The following is a 16,809-nucleotide window of genomic DNA, read 5'->3' on the forward strand; positions in this document are numbered from 1 at the left end:
AAGTGGTTTTCAGACAGATTCTCAAATAAAGCCAATGAATGGTATGTTGGTGTATGGATATAGTAGGCAATCCTATATTCTGGGGTTCCCATATGGAGGTCCAAGGGCCCCCAGAGTTCTCATTAATGTGCTAAGAACCCCCTATCAGATATGGTATTTGGTATTTTATTAGGATCCACAATCCTTTGTATTTTATCTAAGGTCATGGAAAAGATTATGTTCGAGCAGATTAATATTAGCAGATATTTCCTTACATAACCTACTATATGAGCTCCAATCTGGCTTTAGGAAATCCCATACAACCAATACTTGCCTACTATATCTAACTGACTACATCAGGAAGGAAGAAGATGGAGGGAACTTTTGTGGTATGGTTATGTTAGATCTCCAAAAGGCGCTTGATGCAGTGGATCATGAGATTCTGTTTAATCAAACTAAGAGCCATGGGCTTTAATAACGTCTCAGTAAAATGGGTTAGCTCTTATCTGCAAGAAAGAAAGATGGTGAATGTGGATGAGATCCTGTCTAAAACCCAAATCTTGAACTGCGGAAAATCCCAAGGGAGTGTGCTGGGTTCACTTTTCTTTTTGTTGAATATAAATGATTTGAAATCTGCCTGTACCTGTGACCTTTTCCTCTATGCAGATGATTCTCTGCTGTTGGTTTCCCACAAAGACAAAAATGTGGTTGAGAAAGACCTCAGTGCTGAACTTCGGAATGTCAGTAAATGGCAATAAGCTGTCACTTCCCCTTGGAAAGTCCATCTTGTTCGGCTCCAAAGTGAAACTGAGGAAATACCCTGATTTTAAGGTGGTAGTAGATGACTTAGTGCTCACAGTAAAGTACTGTTAATTATCTTGGATGTGTGCTAGTGTAACCTATGTAAAATGGCGTGCTACTTAGCGGTGGTGCGCGCTAATAGCGTTTCAATCGGTGACGTGACTCGCTCTGAGGCCTTGAAGTAGTGGTTCCCCTTGCAGAGCTGCGGCTTTTGTGGCGAGATGGTTAACAATGCTTCCAGGGTGGCTGTTGTTGATGTGTGGAGAGGGTCCCTGGTTCGAGCCCAGGTTGGGGTGAGGAGAGGGGCGGAAGCTGCTATACTGTTACACTAGATAACCATCTGACAGAAGAGAGCACGGCACAAAAAAATTATCTCCAAAGTGGAACATAAAATTTGGTTTCTGGCAAGAACCTCCAAATATCTGGATAATAATGCAATGGTGGCATTGGCAGGGGCTCTTGTTCAGTGCCACTTCAACTATGCGTGCTCTTCCTGGTACAATAGTGCCCCACAGATAATACAAAATCAATTGCAGACATCTCAGAACAAATTAGTCAGGATAACTCTTAAACTTCCAGCACGTATTAATCTTGACCATTCCCACTTTGAAAGCCTTAGATTGCTCCAAAGTGGAACGAGAGAGTCTCTCAGACTAAATTGTCTTGTCCATAAGATTGTCCACAGGACGGTCCTCATGTAACTCCTTTAACTTGGTGAAACTGAAAGAGTGAAACTGACATTGTTAATTTTAGATTTAATAGTGGTATGGGGAAATTAAAAACAATTTAAACTCAGCTACCATTCTTTGGAATGGTCTTCCAAATAATAGCTTCAAGTTCTCGCTGAAAAAATTGCTAAACAGTAGCATGTCTCAAAAGTGAGCAGTAAGATTATAGTGCGTGGCTGAGAAGGAAATACCCGGGATAGCATATAGTCTGCCTTTTGGTGCCTATTGTGTGTCATATTGTGATTGTCTTGTATATAGTAGGTATTGGTTGTTTTATATATTAAGGGTATGTGAGACAATGGAGATGAAACAAACAACAATTCTGTCTGTCATTGTCTGTTGCAACTACAACTGCCGCCTAAACTTGCTGCATCCCTCGTCCCCCTTCCGAAAGGACCACAATGGTAATAAGCTTTTAAGCGTTGTGTTATCCTTGATGATTTTCTTAAATTGAATGTGGAGGCGTCACTGGCTGGAGCACCCTTATGTACAGTATGTATTGAAAAAATTGACTAATAAATTAAATCCATCAATGAAAACTGTTGCAAAAGCAGCAGCTACTCTTCCTGGGGCCCACACAAAACATGACCTAATACAGCACATTAATAGACAAGAACAGCTCAAGGACAGAACTACATACATTACATAAAAAAACGGCACAAATAGCCTACATATCAATACATACACACAGAATATCCCAGGGACCCCCGTCAGATTCTGTTCCCCAGAGTGTTTCGTTGTAATATAAGGCTTTGTGCCCCGTCATATAGATATGGTTCCACCATCACATCAAATCAAATCAAATTGTATTGGTCACATACACATGGTTAGCAGATGTTATTGCGAGTGTATCGAAATGCAAGTTCTGACAGTGCAACAATAGCTAACAAGTAATATCTATCAATTCCACAACAAATACCTAATACACACAAATCTAAGTAAAGTAATGGAATGAGAATGTATAAATATATGAATAAGCAATGTGTCACGTTCTGACCTTAGTTCTTTTGTTATGTCTTTGTTTTAGTATGGTCAGAGCGTGAGTTGGGTGGGTTGTCTATGTTCTTTTTTCTATGATTTGGGATTTCTGTGTTTGGCCTGGTATGGTTCTCAATTAGAGGCAGCTGTCAATCGTTGTCCCTGATTGAGAACCATACTTAGGTAGCCTGGTTTCTCTTTTGAGTTGTGTGTGCTTATTTCCTGTTTAGTGTTTTTGTCTTTCACCTTACGGGACTGTTCGTTTGTTATTTATTGTTTTGTTCAGTGTTCTAGTATGTCCTTAAAGCTATGAACACTTACCACACTGCGCATTAGTCCTCCTCTCTTTCTCCCAACGACGAACGTTACAGAAGCACCCACCACCAAAGGACCAAGCAGCGTGGTAACGGGCAGCAGTAGCGATCTCAGGACTCCTGGACATGGGAGGAGATTCTGGACGGCAAGGGACCCTGGGCACAGGCTGGAGAGTATCGCCGCCCCAAGGCAGAGCTGGAGGCAGCGAAAGCCGAGAGGCGGTGGTATGAAGAGGCAGCACGGCAGCGCAGTTGGAAGCCCGAGAGGCAGCCCCAAAAATGGATTGGGGGGTGGCACACGGAGAGTGTGACTAAGTCAGGTAGAAGACCTGAGCCAACTCCCCGTGCTTACCGTGGTGGAGAGAAAGGGACCGGGCAGGCACCGTGTTGGCGGGGCTAGAGTGGGCATCGAGCCAGGTGCCATGAATGCCGGCTCAGCGCATCTTGTCTCCAGTGTGTCTCCTCGGGCCGGGGTACATGGCACTAGCCCTACGCATGGTGTCCCCGGTTCGCCAGCACAGCCCAGTGCGGGCTATTCCACCTCGCCGCACTGGCCTGGCTACAGGGAGCATTCAGCCAGGTAGGGTTGGGCAGGCTCGGTGCTCGAGACCTCCAGTGCGCCTTCACGGTCTGGTCTATCCGGTGCCACCTCCACGCACCAGCCCTCCGGTGGCAGCGCCCCGCAACAGGCTGTCTCTCCGTCTCCTCTCTACAGGTGCTCCCGTCTGCCCAGTGCTGCCAGAGTCTTCCTCCTGCCCAGCGCTGCCAGAGTCTTCCTCCTTCTCAGCGCTGCCAGAGTCTCCCGCCTGTCCTGAGCCGCCGGAGTCTCCCGCCTATCCTGAGCCGCCGGAGTCTCCCGCCTGTCCTGAGCCGCCGGAGTCTCCCGCCTGTCCTGAGCCGCCGGAGTCTCCCGCCTGTCCTGAGCCGCCGGAGTCTCCCGCCTGTCCTGAGCCGCCTTAGTCTCCCGCCTGTTCTGAGCCGCCGGAGTCTCCCGCCTGTCCTGAGCCGCCGGAGTCTCCCGCCTGTCCTGAGCCGCCGGAGTCTCCCGCCTGTCCTGAGCCGCCGGAGTCTCCCGCCTGTCCTGAGCCGCCGGAGTCTCCCGCCCGTCCTGAGCCCCGGAGTCTCCCGCCTGTCCTGAGCCGCCGGAGCCGCCCGTCTGTCCTGAGCCGCCGGAGCCGCTGGTCAGCTGCCGGAGTCTCCCGCCTGTCCGGTGCTGCTGGAATATCCCGTCCGTCCGGTGCTGCCGGAATCTCCCATCTATTCGGACCCGTGGCTAGGGTCCCCAGTCCGGCGGCGAGGCCACGGAGGCGGTTAAAGAGGCGCAGAAAGACTATGGTGGAGTGGGGTCCACGTCCCGCGCCAGAGCCACCACCGCGGACAGACACCCACCCAGACGCCCTCCCCCCTATAGGTTCAGGTTTTGCGGCCGGAGCCCGCACCTTTGGGGGGGGGGGGGGTACTGTCACGTTCTGACTTTAGTTATTTTGTTATGTCTTTGTTTTAGTATGGTCAGGGCGTGAGTTGGGTGGGTTGTCTATGTTCTTTTTTCTATGATTTGGGATTTCTGTGTTTGGCCTGGTATGGTTCTCAATTAGAGGCAGCTGTCAATCGTTGTCCCTGATTGAGAACTATACTTAGGTAGCCTGGTTTAACTTTTGAGTTATGGGTGCTTACTATACTATTTTGTATAGTGTTTTTTTGTCTTTCACCTTACGGGACTGTTCATTTTGTTATTTATTGTTTTGTTCAGTGTTCTAGTACGTCATTAAAGGCTATGAACACTTACCACGCTGTGCATTGGTCCTCCTCTCTTTCTCCCAACGACGAACGTTACAGAACACTTACCACGCTGCGCATTGGTCCTCCTCTCTTTCTCCCAACGACGAACGTTACAGAACACTTACCACGCTGCGCATTGGTCCTCCTCTCTTTCTCCCAACGACGAACGTTACAGAACACTTACCACGCTGCGCATTGGTCCTCCTCTCTTTCTCCCAACGACGAACGTTACAGAACACTTACCACGCTGCGCATTGGTCCTCCTCTCTTTCTCCCAACGACGAACGTTACACAATGTCAGAGCGCATAGGCTAAGATGCAATTGATAGTATCGAAAACAGTATATACATATGAGATGAGTAATGCAAGATATGTTAACATTATTAAAGGGGCATTATTAAAGTGACTAGTGTTCCATTTATTAAAGTGGCCAAGGATTTCAAGTCTGTATGTCGGCAGCAGCCTCTCTGTGCTAGGGATGGCTGTTAAACAGTCTGATGGCCTTGAGATAGAAGCTGTTTTTCAGTCTCTTGGTCCCAGCATTGATGCACCTGTACTGACCCCATCAGATCAGCCTACAGTCCATTACCCTAAGCAGGTTACGTTGCCCTGATTGCACAATAGTGCTTACAAATAAAGTCATTACAAAAGGTTTTTATGATTTATTCAACAAAATAATGTATTTGTTGTAATATAAATGAAACACAAAAACATGCTAATGGAAGCCTATCGGCATAATGCAAATCTTTTGAAAATAAGGTTTTAAATATAACAACGTTTTCTTGGTTCCTCGTTTAAAAATATAGTAAGGAAAGTTGACATAATTGCAACTTAGCTCACAGTTTGCCTTTATAGGAAAAACATATAGGCTACCCCGTGTCATTTTTTTCATACTCTAGTAGAAAACTGAAAAGAATTGCAATTTTAACAGCTTTTGTTATGATCAGAAATGTATTCAAATGAACCCCTCAATAATGTCATGCACTTTTGTTAAACTTTAGACTGAGTTTGGTAAAAAAGGAAGGTACAACCGGCAACATGGAGAATCTGCCAATGTATTCCTCTTTTTGACCACTAGATACCCCCCAAGCTCTGGATAAGCAAGCTGGACCTCAATGCTGATGGTATGAAATCTACATTTCTGTGTAGGCTGTTGAATAACATAAATAAAAGTCAGTACGTAGTTTTAGAAAACATAATTAAGATAATACTATACATAACTATACATAATTGGACTGCAAACACTACAAAACATTGATTCTTCCACTGTGAGAATAGTGCTGCACGTGCTGGCCCACTGGGCACAGATGTCAATTCAACATCTATTCCAAGTTGGTTCAACGTAATTCCATTGAAATGATGTGGAAACAACGTTGATTCAACCAGTATGTGCTGAGTGGGGGTGAGCATATGGGGGTCTATAACTGAACCATAGGCACTCTGAGCCATTTCCTGCTCTTCTGGATTTTATTACAAAAGAATACTGCATGAATCCCAGTGAGGATACCACAGTATGGCAATAAGGGCATCCTGGGAAATAACCATCATCTCAAGTTTGATAGCTTCCTGTGCTTAAAGAAAGATCAAATGAAATTCCTCTCCTCCATGTTTCACACCAACAGTATTACCCTCCTTTGCCAAAAGAAGGATTATGTCTGTGCTATATATGTTATATGCTATTCAATGTAGTTGTCATGGACAATGCATTCATTATGTCTGTCTGCTGAATTAAATGAGAAGAAATGGGGGAAAGTGGACCAGTCGGTGACAAAGAGACACTTCACAAACATAAGAGCTGTTGGATTCTGAGATAATGAACCAACAAGCGTAGGTAATGATGAGAAACTGGGCGTAAGGACTGAATATCAAACAGTTGAAAAAAGCGATGTTTGTGAACATAAAAACTGTACTTCCAGAGGGGACATGTTTCCATGGTAACTGTGTCTGTTGATCCAAATAGGCACAATTATCTTGTTGCCTGAGTTACTAAGAACCAGACAGGCACAATAAGTGTCAGCACTGATAAAATCCAAGTACTGATTGGTACAAAAAACAGGCAGGGTGCCTAAAAAGCTAAACACACACGACCATCTCGCAAATTGCCACTAACATAATGTTGGCTGTTTTAACAGGATTTATTTAGTCAAGCAATTGTTTTTCTGTCTGATTTTTGTACATTTTTTGTTCAAGTATGCCAGTTCAAGTATGGGGACTGGCAATGGTTGTGACGTTGCAGTGCCATGAGTTTGTTACCCATGCCCCCCAAAAAATCACTTAATGCCAACCCTTTATTTAGCCTCTGAAATTGTGATCCTTATTCAACTGTTGGTACACTTAAGCCCAAGCAGGAAATAAGTGACAATATCTTTAAATGCGTATGTCTTTCATTCAATGACTTCATGAATATGTATTACGACAATATGATAACAAGTGCTTTGTTTGGAAAAAAATAACACGTAAATCGTGACTGGCAATGAATGGCTAACCTATGTTCTTCTGGTCTCATGAACATGAAGTGGTCTGCAAAACAACAAGCCACTTGATCTTGTCTAACACATAAAACAGGGACAAATCCCTGTTTTATGTCTGCAGAATAACAGATGCTCCTCAAATGTACAAATGTACATGAGGTTATTTTGTAAAAGATCCTGTCACACTGGTTCTGCATGTCATCTGACATGAATGCATATTATCTAAGGGAGACTAGCATGGCTCTTGTGCTGCCTAAATAGGTACTAGTCTGTTTCCGCATAAGCCAATTGTATTCTATTGCTCAAGTTCTATAATCTGAAAATAAATGTGCCTTTTTCAAAACAACCATACAAGTTTCGCTATCATACTACTGTGTGTGGGATGTAACATCACGTGGCTTAACCAACCTTGCCAAGATTCCTTTTCGGCCCTTGTGTCCATGGTACGAGCTATGTGTTTAACATCTTGCATTGTGCATTATTGCAAAATACTTAGTAAATGTAGTGTACAGCACAGTATAGAGTTGGATAGAGAACTGGAGTGTCCTCCTGTTGAGAAATGGCCCAGATCTGATGTTTTTATTATCAGACCACCATCACATAGTTCATCTTTCCAAAGGCAAGTCTGACTAGCACAACTGTGTTTGCCTTGGCACTTCTCCAGCAACCAGACACTGGGTCAGAGTGTAAGTCAGCCTGGTTTTAGTTTGCACACATCCATTTCTAATAAGACCTGAAGAATGTGAGTCTCTTCCTTTACAAAGATGGTGAAAATCACAATCTAAACCATCAGTTATAGAAACCACCTCTTTTGTGCTGAAATCGTTTTTTGTGCTTGTGATAAGTTGGCATACATAAGCATGCATGTCAAATTTGTATTAGTGAATTAATGAGATCTAGTTGCCTGTCCTATAGTGATCTTAAAAGGCATGCATTGATGTCCATTTGACCAAATGTTTAGTTCCCTTGTTTACAGGGAGAAGCATACACAGGGACTTCTGGGTCATCACAAATTATGCAGCATGTTGTTCTCCAAGAGCATAGAACACAAAGTACGGTACATAGATTTCTGCTTAAGTAAGCATGCAAGTCTTGGCCAAGCATTTCATTCATCATTGCTTCAACTACTTTAACCAAGGCAGGAACATGGCAAAGCAAAGTTTCCATTCAATGGGTCAAGCTGGTACTTCCGCCTAAAAGGCTCGGTTCCACCGGAGATAGCTCCTTAATCAACCCATCTGCAGCAGGCAACAGGAAAGCAAGCATAACTTCGGTGTCACTTTGAATACTCATGTGACCTCTGTATCCTGGCCATGTTGTTATTTAGAGACATAAGTGCTTGCTTTCCTCATTGATTTTCATGAGGAACTTACTTGGAACTTCAAACATGGGGTTCCTGCATGGGTCAGCAAGCTTTGGTTAGGCCTCAGTGATCTGGGGGAGGGCAGGGGGAACATGCAAGAGGGAACATGAGCACATGGGTAATTGGAAAAAATTAACACTCTTCCTCCCTTTTACTCCCTTACATTTGTCTCCCATGACACATTTTTAGACATTTACTAATTAATAATAATGGTTGTTTTAGAAGTGCACTCACACAAAGAGCAAACTGGCGAGCATTGTCATGAAATATTACAAGTCAATTGTAAGGCAGTGCCGGCTCAGCCAATAAGCGACATAAGCAGTTATTATTCTTTTTGGGAACTCAGTAGGGGTCTCAACTTACTGTAGAGGAATTAGAATCCGCAAAAGATGCAATTTTGAAATTTGGTAGTGCATCAGTAGTTCTCCTCTTGTTATGTCAGTCACTGACAGTCAGTCAAATATCCCATGTCAGCCAAAATGTTTTGATTGCTAGGTAAATTAGTCTAACCAGCTATTTAAAGTTTGTAGTAATCATGGCCAATTTACTGACTGGGCACAAAGGGCACCTGCCCAATGGCCCTGACCTCTATGGGGCCACCATTGATTTTGTTAGTCACTCAGAGATCATATGAACATGGAATAAGTCATGGGAAAATGTGTAGAATTGCAGGAAATTAGCTTTAAAACTGCAACATTTTCTCTGCACCCCATGGCAAAATCCCGAAACGGGGACAGTTGTTGCTAACGTGCGCTAATGTGACTAGATTGATGTTGTATACAACAGCCAACTTTCCGGGACATAGACATGTCTTATATGGGCAGAAAGCTTAAATTCTTGTTAATCTAACTGCAGTGTCCAAAGAACAGTAGCTATTACAGTGGAAAAAAACATGCTATTGTTAGAGGAGAGTGCACAACAACAACACATTTTTTTAGCACAGCAACTGGTCTGATACATTCACCTCTGAAGGTAAATAATGTACTTACATTCAGTAATGTTGCTCTGGTTTGTCATCCTGAGGGCCCCAGAGATAAAATGTAGCATAGTTTTGTTTGATAAAATCTATTTTTATGTTCAATGTAGGAACTGGGGTCTACAGAAAGTTAGTGTATAAGCTAATGATCCATCATGTATGACATTCCTGGGAGTGTGTAAACTTACATTTTTCATTACCATAGCATTATTGTATGTTCTCTATAGCTATTGTACTTGAAAATGTATCAATTGACCAATTCGGCACATTTGGGCAAAATCCTGGCAGACTTGATACAAAATATTGTGCAGTAATGTAATTGTAATTGTAAATGTAATTCTTCACTGGATCAGTCTGAAACTTTGCACACACACTGCTGCAATCTGGTGGCCAAACTGTAAATTACACCTAGACTCCTATGTGAAAGTATGGCCTTTCTCTTGCATTTCAAAGATAATGGAACAAAAAATAAAATAAAACGCATCTTTTACCAGATATAATGTGTTATATTCTCCTACAAACTTCAAAGTATTTCCTTTAAAATGGTTTCAAGAATATGGATATTCTTGCTTCAGGTCCTGAGCTACAGGCAGTTAGATTTTAGTATGTCATTTTATGCAGAAACTGGAAAAAGGGTACGATCCTTAAGAGGTTTTAAACGGGAACATTTCTCTGCACCCCTTGGCAAAATATTTAGAATTACAGCAAATTAGCTTTAAAACGTATTTTCCTTAAATTTTTAGATTTGTGTGTATTGTATTGAATTGTTAGACACTACTGCACTGTTGGAGCCAGGAACAAAAGCATTTCGCTACACCCGCAATAATATCTGCTAAATATGTGTATGAGACCAATCAAATTTGATTTGATTTGAACTATAATATCTTCTCTCTGTCCCCATGGTAGAATGTGTTGAATCGCAGTTGATGAACTTTAAAGCTGCACATTTTTCTCTCCACTGCCAAACCTTGCTTAGAGCCCCCAAAAGGCTGCTTGCTCTGTTGTAATGTATGCTGTAAGTATAAACTATGAGGAATTCTCATCCAGTCTTGTCGTGCAAACAACACAAACAAGAATCCAAATCAGGTGTGCTGGAGTGGAGAGCGACAACCCAAACCCAGACGACATTCCCCCCTGGCAACAGGGGTTCAAGCTCTGTCTTGGCCATTCTATCTGTTTCTCAATTCTCTCCTGTCTACTTTCCCGATGTCCTGTCTGACAAAATGAATACAAATATGAAAGGAGGTCAGAAAACCAGATCCCCTTTACAAAGAAGGGGGGGGAAGATAGTTAAAAGCCGGTGTTTTGTTTTAATCAACAGAACATAATACACGGGGGAAAATGTGCTGGCACTACAGATATGTTATTCAGATAATCATTGTGTTGGAGCCCAACAGTTAAATTAGCCCTCCACGTGAAACATAGCCTGGTCCCAGATATTGTTGTGTTATCTTGCCAACTCCTATAGTCATTGGCAATACAGCAAAATAAGATCTGGGATCAGGCTGTATGAAACGACCCTGGGTCAACCAACATCTGCTGAATCATGGGGTCCCCTCCCCATAAAATTATTGAAGTGATAATCAACAACAACAAAAAACTCTAGACAGCAGCTTCAGTTCGTCTAAGCAAAACAGCAAAGACTTGTGCCTCCCGTTCCAGAGGCCAGGAAATACCCCCAGCACAAATCATTGTCCCCATGTCAAAGATGGGCGAACATCTGCAGAACATCCTTCTTTGGTCTTACATAATTTACACAATTTCTTCACGACAAGGTTAACGGTCATTGGGATCCAGTATGAAACTTCAACACAACTCAAGGCTCCCCACAGGAAAGCTCTTTAAAACGGAAAAGCACTTCAAGTGTTAGCCGCAAGAGATTTATCTCCTTTAATTGCCTCGGTAGATGAATAGTCTGAAGCAGCATAAGTTGTCCAGTTCATTCCCCTTTAATACCACTATCCACCATGTCACAGGACAGTGAAGCAAGAGGAGCAGCTCATGTGCTTCACCATGTACAGAAGTGACATTGACTCTTATTCAATTAGAATCTGCCATTGTTTTTATATTAATTTTATCATGCCTATTTATGAGTGCCAACTTAATCACCTGTGCTGTGTGTTGGTTTTACTTGGCTTGAACTTAGTTCATGACATTCTCACCTGTGAAATGGAATTACATGAACTGTTTGTTTGATTGCATGGTGTGCTGTGATCCCCTAGATTGGCATAGACTACGTTGACTTGAGACAGTTGTTGCCAATTCCTTATCACCCCCCCCCCCCCCCAAACGAATTGCTAAACATTCCTCAGAACTAGAGTCAAAAGGAACATACCGTCAGGACGCCATTCAGACCGGGGGAACCTCTCGACCGACAGACGTCCACCTCGTTGCTGCTGCATGCCTACTCTGGTAAAAATATACAAATCTACCGGTCGCTATAGCACTACTAAAGGAAAGCACTTGTTTCAAACGTGTGAGTGTGACTCCAATTGTTGACCAGTACATGCGAGAGACAACACCCAACACTACAACCCAGCAGGCCTGGCGTAGAGCGAGAGACAACACCCAACACTACAACCCAGCAGGCCTGGCGTAGAGCGAGAGACAACACCCAACACTACAACCCAGCAGGCCTGGCGTAGAGCGAGAGACAACACCCAACACTACAACCCAGCAGGCCTGGCGTAGAGCGAGAGACAACACCCAACACTACAACCCAGCAGGCCTGACGCACCTGCGAGAGACAACACCCAACACTACAACCCAGCAGGCCTGGCGTAGAGCGAGAGACAACACCCAACACTACAACCCAGCAGGCCTGGCGTAGAGCGAGAGACAACACCCAACACTACAACCCAGCAGGCCTGACGCACCTGCGAGAGACAACACCCAACACTGCAACCCAGCAGGCCTGACGCACCTGCGAGAGACAACACCCAACACTACAACCCAGCAGGCCTGGCGTAGAGCGAGAGACAACACCCAACACTACAACCCAGCAGGCCTGGCGTAGAGCGAGAGACAACACCCAACACTACAACCCAGCAGGCCTGGCGTAGAGCGAGAGACAACACCCAACACTACAACCCAGCAGGCCTGGCGTAGAGCAAGAGACAACACCCAACACTACAACCCAGCAGGCCTGACGCACCTGCGAGAGACAACACCCAACACTGCAACCCAGCAGGCCTGGCGTAGAGCGAGAGACAACACCCAACACTACAACCCAGCAGGCCTAGCATAGAGCGAGAGACAACACCCAACACTACAACCCAGCAGGCCTGGCGTAGAGCGAGAGACAACACCCAACACTACAACCCAGCAGGCCTGACGCACCTGCGAGAGACAACACCCAACACTACAACCCAGCAGGCCTGGCGTAGAGCGAGAGACAACACCCAACACTACAACCCAGCAGGCCTGACGCACCTGCGAGAGACAACACCCAACACTACAACCCAGCAGGCCTGGCGTAGAGCGAGAGACAACACCCAACACTACAACCCAGCAGGCCTGACGCACCTGCGAGAGACAACACCCAACACTACAACCCAGCAGGCCTGGTGTAGAGCGAGAGACAACACCCAACACTACAACCCAGCAGGCCTGGCGTAGAGCGAGAGACAACACCCAACACTACAACCCAGCAGGCCTGACGCACCTGCGAGAGACAACACCCAACACTGCAACCCAGCAGGCCTGACGCACCTGCGAGAGACAACACCCAACACTACAACCCAGCAGGCCTGGCGTAGAGCGAGAGACAACACCCAACACTACAACCCAGCAGGCCTGGCGTAGAGCGAGAGACAACACCCAACACTACAACCCAGCAGGCCTGGCGTAGAGCGAGAGACAACACCCAACACTACAACCCAGCAGGCCTGACACACCTGCGAGAGACAACACCCAACACTACAACCCAGCAGGCCTGGCGTAGAGCGAGAGACAACACCCAACACTACAACCCAGCAGGCCTGGCGTAGAGCGAGAGACAACACCCAACACTACAACCCAGCAGGCCTGACGCACCTGCGAGAGACAACACCCAACACTACAACCCAGCAGGCCTGGCGTAGAGCGAGAGACAACACCCAACACTACAACCCAGCAGGCCTGGCGTAGAGCGAGAGACAACACCCAACACTACAACCCAGCAGGCCTGGCGTAGAGCGAGAGACAACACCCAACACTACAACCCAGCAGGCCTGGCGTAGAGCGAGAGACTGCCCAGCAGAAGCCACCGACAACCGAACCTGCCATTGAAGACCGAACCTGCCATCAACTAGTCATCAACTAACGACCGCTGCTTGGGAGGAACAGCCGATTCCTGCTCAGGTAGAGCCAAACGAACAAACCCTGGTTGGGAAGGGTCGAACAAATGAACCCTGCTCGGAAAGAGTAGGACGAACATTGACCATCTCTCCATGAGTAAATCAACTGCTGTGTTAGTTTCCCCGGTGCTCATAGCCCTAAATCCCAGCCTTTTTAAATGTTTTTAATTGGGCTGTAGTGATACTCTGGATGGACATTGTTGTACTTTGGACTGTCTCTGTGGTTGTTTGCTGGGAGATTTTAGAACTCTGCTTGTGACACGTGTAACTAAAGTACATGTTCTGTTAGCTAAACTCCATTGACTTTATCATAGCTAATTTTGTAAATCTGATTATCTATTTTGAAAAAGTCATTTCTGGAACTCTTAGAGTAAGGCTGACCCTAGACTGGCCAAGTGCATTCTTGAACAACACCACTATCAATGCCCGCCCCACATGCCCAACCTTTTCGTGGCTGTTTATTTACCACCACAGACAGATGCTGGCACTAAGAACGCACTCAGTCAGCTGTATAAGGAAATAAGCAAACAGGAAACCACTCAACCAGAGGCGGCGCTCCTAGTGGCCGGAGACTTTAATGCAGGGAAACTTAAATCAGTTCTACCTAATTTCTATCAACACATCTGCCACTCTGATCCTCAACACTGGAGCCCCCCAGGGGTGCGTGCTCAGTCCCCTCCTGTATTCCCTGTTCACCCACGAATGCATGGCCAGGCACGACTCCAACACCATCATTACGTTTGCAGACGACACAACAGGGGCAGGCCTGATCACCGACAACGACGAGACAGCCTATAAGGAGGAGGTCAGAGACGAGGACGTGTGGTGCCAGAATAACAACCTATCCCTCAACGTAACCAAGACTAAGGAGATTATTGTGGACTACAGGAAAAGGAGGACCAAGCATGCCCCCATTCTCATCGACGGGGCTGTAGTGGAGCAGGTTGAGAGCTTCAAGTTCCTTGGTGTCCACATCACCAACAAAATAGAATGGTCCAAACACACCAAGATAGTCGTGAAGAGGGCACGACAAAGTGCCCAGGAAACTAAAAAGATTTTGCATTGGTCCTGAGATCCTCAAAAGGTTCTACAGCTGCAACATCGAGAGCATGGTTGCATCACTGCCTGGTACGGCATTTGCTCGGCCTCCGACCTCAAGGCACTACAGAGGGTAGTGCATACGGCCCAGTACATCACCGGGGCTAAGCTTCCTGCCATCCAGGACTTCCACACCAGGCGGTGCCAGAGGAAGGCCCTAAAAATTGTTAAAGACCCCAACCACCCCAGTCATAGACTGTTCTCTCTACTACCGCATGGCAAGCGGTACCGGAGTGCCAAGTCTAGGACAAAAAGGCTTCTCAATAGTTTTTACCCCCGAGCCATAAGACTCCTGAACAAGTAATCAAATGGTTACCCGGACTATTTGAACTCTGTGCCCCCCCAACCCTTCTTTTACGCTGCTGCTACTCTCTGTTTATCATATATGCATAGTCACTTTAACTATACATTCATGTACATACTACCTCAATTGGCCCGACCAACCAGTGCTCCCGCACATTGGCTAACCGGGCTATCACCCACCACCCGCCAACCCCTCTTTTACGCTACTGCTACTCTCTGTTCATCATATACTGTCACACCCTGACCTTAGAGAGATGTTTTATTCCTCTATTTGGTTAGGTCAGGGTGTGATGTGGGGTGGGTATTCTATGTTCTATTTTCCATGTTTTGTATTTCTTTTTTTTTGGCCGGGTATGGTTCTCAATCAGGGACAGCTGTCCATCGTTGTCTCTGACTGGGAACCATACTTAGGCGGCCCTTTTTCCCACCTGTGATTGTGGGTAGTTAACTTTGTTTGTGGCACTTAGCCCTGTTGAACTTCACGGTTGTTTTCTGGTTTTGTTGGCGACATTCATCCTAAATAAAAGGAATATGTACGCTCACTACGCTGCGCTTTGGTCTAGTTCTTTCGACGGCCGTGACATATAAGCATAGTCACTTTAACCATATCTACATGTACTGTGCATACTACCTCAATCAGCCCGTCTAACCGGTGTCTGCATGTAGCCTTGTTACTTTTATAGCTTCGCTACTGTTATTTTTCACTGTGTTTTTACTGCTGTTTTTATTTTGCACTATTGGTTAGAGCCTGTAAGTAAGCATTTCACTGCAAGGTCTACACCTGTTGTATTAGGCGCACGTGACAAATAAACTTTGATTTGATTTCATGTGTTCACCCATTTTATGTTGTGCTGTAGCGAGAACCTAATACAAATACAGCTATGTACTATGAGGAGAACAATCTCTGACAAATCAATTATATTTATTTCCAAAATCGTTCTATGTGCTTTTTAAATCCTTATTCAGGAATAAGTACAGGGCTGCTTACATCGGAAACCAATAAAAGTACACTCAAATCAAATCAAATGTATTTATATAGCCCTTCGTACATCAGCTGATATCTCAAAGTGCTGTACAGAAACCCAACCTAAAACCCCAAACAGCAAGTAATGCAGGTGTAGAAACACGGTGGCTAGGAAAAACTCCCTAGAAAGGCTAAAACCTAGGAAGAAACCTAGAGAGGAACCAGGCTATGTGGGGTGGCCAGTCCTCTTCTGGCTGTGCCGGGTGGAGATTATAACAGAACATGGCCAAGATGTTCAAATGTTCATAAATGATCAGTATGGTCAAATAATAATAATCACAGGCAGAACAGTTGAAACTGGAGCAGCAGCACGGCCAGGTGGACTGGGGACAGCAAGGAGTCACCATGTCAGGTAGTCCTGAGGCATGGTCCTAGGGCTCAGGTCCTCTGAGAGAGAGAAAGAAAGAGAGAAAGAGAGAATTAGAGCAAGCATACTTAACCAGTTTTAGAAATGATTGTAAATCCCCCCCCCCCCCACCAAAAGAAACAGAAATGTCAAATTTACATAAGCATTCAGACCCTTTACTCAGTACTTTGCTGAAGCACCTTTGGCAGCGATTACAGCCTTGAGTCTTCTTGGGTATGACGCTACAAGCTTGGCATGTCTGTATTCTCGTATTATTTTCTGCAAATCCTCTCAAGCCCTGTCAGGTTGGAT

The sequence above is a fragment of the Oncorhynchus mykiss genome, chromosome 5 (assembly GCF_057628025.1).
Source record: "Oncorhynchus mykiss isolate SJ-2025 chromosome 5, ASM5762802v1, whole genome shotgun sequence".
Classification (NCBI taxonomy): domain Eukaryota; kingdom Metazoa; phylum Chordata; class Actinopteri; order Salmoniformes; family Salmonidae; genus Oncorhynchus; species Oncorhynchus mykiss.